This window comes from Gracilinanus agilis, chromosome 1, assembly GCF_016433145.1.
Source record: "Gracilinanus agilis isolate LMUSP501 chromosome 1, AgileGrace, whole genome shotgun sequence".
NCBI lineage: Eukaryota > Metazoa > Chordata > Mammalia > Didelphimorphia > Didelphidae > Gracilinanus > Gracilinanus agilis.
Window position 1 is genome coordinate 414411989 of NC_058130.1, and position 6000 is coordinate 414417988.

Consider the following 6000-nt stretch of genomic DNA (forward strand, 5'->3'; position numbering starts at 1 on the left):
TGAAGAGTAAGGCCTCACTGGTGCCCATTGTTAATTGCAAATAAGAGGTTTTTGAAATTCAGTGTCTGCTGCCTTGGAGTCACTGCACGATAAATCATTTGGGATTCATTTTTCATCAGTGAGGATTAAGGCAACAGAAGCAGCATGTGCACAAACACACACACACACAACACACACACACACACACACACACACACACACTCTTTCCAAAGCCCAAGTCAGAAGCCTTCTGAATTGTGTGACTCTAATTTGAGAGCAAGAATGACAGAAGAAAGACATTCAAACCTTTGCCAATTTTTCCATGGGAGAGAAACAGCTTTCTTTGAAGAGGCCAATTTTACTTTATGGACAGCTTCATTTCTTCCCAGGCTTTGCCACAAAAGGTGATGCGGACCGGGGGGGGGGGGTGTTGTGTGGAATGGGGGTGTTGAAGAGAGAAGGGAAAAAAAAAGTCCAGACCTATTTTACTTCTACATCTCTCTCTGTTTGACCTTGTAGAGTTGCAGAAGTTAAATGGAGCACAGGTTGGGAACATCCATTGTTCTCCTCACAGCTGCTCCGATATCATAGAGCACATTGTCAGTGAAATGGAAAAGAAATTAGCAGATCATTTTGTGCAACGTGAACTTTCTCTCTCTGCCTTGCTCATGCTTGATGCTCACACTCTCTTTGATAAATCAGCCCTCATGCCTTATTGCCATGCAGGAATGGGAAGGAAAAATGTCAACAATATCCCCCTGCTCTTCACTGAACTAATCAAGTCTCTGAGAAGTCAAAGTAATACTTATCTATCACCCAGAGTTGCCCTCCAACCCTCCACCAAGAGGGCAGGTGGGAAGGTAAAGGATAATGCATACTTCAGACATCACTGAGCAATGGGGGTTTGAAAGTGGGGAGAAGTTGTTAGGGAGTTGAGAAAAGGGCCAATTGCTCCCAAAGGCTCTGCACCACTGCATGCTTTTGGCATCCTTGGTCATGGACTTCAATTAGCAGTTAAGGATGAGGTGAAATGCATTTCAGGAATTAGTCATTTTTGAAATCTTTGTAGGGAAACTAAACTGGATTATGTTTTCAGTCAGCCAAAAAAAAAAATAAGGAAATCAGCAGGAGTGAGCTGAATGTGCATATGTGGCATCATTGGAGCATCTAGAGATGAGACCAGTGCTTAGTATCTGCTGAGTAGCCAGCAGTTCCGGGACAGTAAAGGCTGTTTTAAGGTCAGAGAAATCACTGTCTAAAGATATTGCATTGGCAATTGCAAATATTCTGAGAAAATTGGTGTTCAACAAAGTAGGGGGTCAGCATTTCTAGGCCGAAGGAACTTTTTGAAAGTTAAGAAAAATATCCCCTAAATATGCAGTCCATGAATGATGCTTTGGAAAAGTGGACATCCTCTGGAAATTTTCTAAGTGACCCAGTCTTAGTTATTTTGTACAGTCAGAATCAGGATACTCTCACAAATTAATGAGAGAGTGATAGAATTAGTTTTTTGACACCTGATCCAAACACCTGCAATTATTTAGAGCTTTTTTGGAGCAGGGGCCGAGAACCAGGGAACTTGAGATTACTGAAGAAAAATGGTTTTGAGAAAGGGCAAAGATTCCAGATTATTTATATTGCTACCTATATAAAATGGATTCATTTAGTCATCTATACTACATTTGATTGTAGATGGACTTAAAAAGAAAGACTTAAGCTTAAGCAGGAAAACATACTTCCAAGATGATCTAGAGAATCATGTGAATTAATAAATACCAGAATCAAACATTGCCATTTTCCTTAGTAACATCATCACTACTATCATGAAAAATTCTTTATTAACCATTAATGTCAGCACTGGATGGCACATAGCACAAGTCCAAAAAACATAAACCCTGAGTTTCCACTCTGAGAAAAGATAATGATGAATAACAACATAAAAGTATACAAATATAAAAGGAAAGGACAGAGGCTACATATTAGAAATGCATAAATAAGATACCTATGTTATGATTAAAGTTTAAATACTAGCTCTCACAATAAGAGCAATTAGAAATGTATAAATTAGAATACTTTCCCCATTTCATGTTACATTATACAAGTGTGTTGATTGCAAGAAAAGTTTATGTTTTGATGAGAGAGGCTGACACACTTGTCTGACTCCCAAGATTGAAGAACAGTACTTAAAAAACACAGAATTCAAACATATCTATGAAAATTCAAACACATTTCAATTTTCTCTTTACCACTAATGGTCCAAATCAAGGCAGATTATTCTAAAGCAAATAAACAATTTGCCCTGATAATAGAAGCATAAACAAAACCACAGTTCATGAACTTGCTAATTGCTCTTTCCAGCTGTGGACATTATTCAGGGTCCACCCCATTACCCCGGGAGATCTTCTGTATAAGCAATGGAGCAAGAAGTAGGTTTAGTGACACAGGATAGAAGAAGTAAAAAGAACTATTCCTGTTTATACAGAAGAGAATTAGTAGGAGACTAGTGCTTTTCTATCAGTTGAGGGAAAACTTCATGAAAGAGAGTGACTTTCATTAATTGTTGGAATAATGGAAGTGAATCAAGGCTAAAGTCAGGAGATGGGAAGGAGAGAGCAAAGCTCTACAAAGGCAGAAGAATATTCTAAAGTATCGCTGTATAATCCGAACAAAAGTGTTGCAAAGATAAAAGAGGAAACAATATAGAACATTGGCTTTAGGGTCAAATTGCCCCAGTTCAAATCCTTTTTCTTCTTACCAATATTATCATGGGTAAATCATCTATCTTCTCTGGCCTTTGATCCCTTGATGTGTAAACTAAGGGAATTGGATCAGATAACCTTAACATTTAGCATTCCAAGAAAGGGAGAGTTAACTAAGAGGAGGTGTGTAAGAACTAAAGGAGCTGAAAGATACTGTTAAACATAGTGATTAGTTCAATTTAATTTTGAATGCATTGGAATGCACTAGAGGGAAGAGCATGCCTAAACTAAATTGTGGTTAGTTAGTTATCAGTCATGTTTGAATCTTGGTGACACCTTTTGGGATATTCTTGGCAAAGATTCTGGAATGGTTTGCCCTTTTCTTCTCCAGCACATTTTCCAGATGAGGAAACCAAGGCAAACAGGATTAAATGATTTACCCAGGATTACACAACTAGTTAAAAAGTATCTGAGGCCAGATCTGAACTCAGAAAGATGAGTCTTTTTTGTCTCCTGGCCCTGAATTTTTTCCATTGCATTATCCTAGCTGCACAAGTTTAATTATTTCTTCTGTTTTAATTTTATCGCCAGAGAACTGATTGGGGTGGATAAAGGCTCCATCAAAAGCTGATTCTCTTTCTCTAAAATTTCCCTGACTTTTTATATCTTGGTGGAGTACTGTTTCCTTTTGAAACTTCAAAAAGAATACTTCCTTCCCAGAGTACTGATCTAGCTTTCTGCTTTCCTTTAGAACTTATCTATACATCTTGGTATCTAGGATAATAATATAGGATAAGATAATGACACAAAGAAATGATTATGTTCATTGTTTTGGTTTATTTGTTTGTTTTGGTGTTTCCCCTTGCCACAGGCTAGAACTCAGAGTAGGCTATGGTGTAGTTGGTAAGCCTATCATATTTTCCAATATATATATTTTTAAAGTGCACATTTTTAATGGCAATAAATGTTTCTTTTCATGGCAATAGCTATTTATTTTGTTTAATCAAATCCCAGCAAAAGATCCAAGATTCTGTTTGATTTTAACACAAATGATTTGCCTGCCCTCTGCCCTCACATTACCCTGAACTTATTTACAATAAATGCTTATTTAATTGGGTTAAATGGAGTTGATGGGCCACAGGAGTGGAAGAAGAGGCACCTTTTTCTGATATGGTGACTTATTTGCTGTCTGACTTTGGACAGTTCACCTAAATCTATGGTATTTCATTTTCCTCATCTCTTAAATGTCAATAATGATACTTACCTATCTCCCCTGGGGCTTGTGAGACATAATTAATGGATGTTTACAAAGGACTTTGAGAATACAATGGAAGAACACCATTAATCAGCAGCAGCAGCACCACCACCACCAGAAGCAATAGCAGCAGCAGTAAGAGAAAGTATTTAAGTACCAGGATGTGGAGAAGGTCCCTGCCCTCTGGGAGCAGATGATTACAAATGCACCAGAGAGATAGAAATACACATACTCATGGACAGACAAATGTACAAACTTCCCAAGAAGATCAATTTAGCAATGATTTGCCAAATCAATCAACTAAGTAATGCAGTTGGAAAAAGTCATATACTTTTTAGGTGTATGGGCATTGTGGTAGGAATAATTTCTCAAGACTTGCTAAATAATACCCAGAAGAAAATAGGTGATTCATTTTCCCCCAATATTTAAAATGTAAAATGTAATTATTTGATTGTTTTAAGTAATATATGCATTTTTATTAAAATCCTTTCCTTATTTAGCTCCATTTGCCTTAAAAAAAAGCATTGGATACATTGAAGACATATTCTTAGCAGTCTGAATGAATGATAGACTATTTAAAGGGAAATCCAGTTTTATTATTTTTGAATACATTATAGAGATACAGTTCAAAAAATGATTTGTTAACTTATAAACATTATAATTTGCAGTGGGCCTATATGACAGTTACTTAATGTACAGAATCGTGCTAGGTACAAAATTTTAATTAATTGCTGGCCCTAGAAATGAAATTATCTTTAATCTCTTGAGACATTGGCTTTAAAAATCTACTAATTTTATATGGTTTTCTCTCTAAGAACATTTAGAATTATGAATGGAAATTGGAAGAAGAAAATCTTCACCTTTCAATCAATAATAAACCTTCACATTTTGTATGGATATCAGGAACTTTGACTTGTTTTGTTGTAGGAATTCTTAGAATATTAGAAAGATGAAAGAATTTCAGGAATAATTTACCCCTTCACCCTCATTTCACATGTAGCAGCACCAGTACCACTACCGGACTACTTCTCTAACACCAAAATTCCTGAGGTAACCCTGAGAAATTGGGTTTCTAGTGTTGCAACTATCAAGCCTCACTGGTGTGCTCTCCATCGAATATCAGCTACAGTTAAGTATCATTTAGAAAGGGGTATTTGCTTTGATTATTTAGTTAGAATATTTGGTTCAAATATTTTTCCTAAAAAAGCCTGGAACACACTCTCCCACACATATACAGAGTCTAGAGGAAGAATAGCCTTAAACTTAGAGTATGATGTAAATGAGGCATGCAGGTAGAGAACATGTGGTCAGAGGGTAAACTCAGCATTTTTTTTTTACTGAAAATTCATTTTTGAGTCCATAGCCATCATTATTTTCTGGTTTAAAGGATAAGATTCAGGTCGCATCCATTAACTGGTGATGTCCTCCAAGGTTCTGTCTCATACATTCTTCTTTTCTACTTCTACACCATTTTACTTGTTGACCATATCAATTCTAATGGATTTAATAATCATCTCTATGCATATGATTTTTAGCTTTATTTGTTGAGCCTTGACTTCTATCCTGACTTCCAGTTCCTTATCTTTAACTACTGGCATTTTGAACTAGATGCCTCATTGGCATCTTAAACTCAACAAATCCCTATCCCTATCTTTTCCCTCCAAACCCTTTCCTCTTTCTGACTTCCCTAGTACTGTAGAGGCTACCTCTGCCCTCCTAGTTATTGGGGATCAAGCAATGGTATTTTCATGTTCATACTTTCTCACTCTCTCTATTGAATTAATTGTCCAGTCTTGACATTTCTTTCTCCATAATATCTCTCTTATATGCTACTTTGTCTCTCCAAGGTTCTGTCTCATACATTCTTCTTTTCTACTTCTACACCATTTTACTTGTTGACCATATCAATTCTAATGGATTTAATAATCATCTCTATGCATATGATTTTTAGCTTTATTTGTTGACCAATTTACTCATAAGGGCTAGGTTAGAATTGGAATCTTCAACTCTAGAATTTACATTTTCCACCACTCAACTGAGCGCTTCTATATTAAACTCAGGATTCAA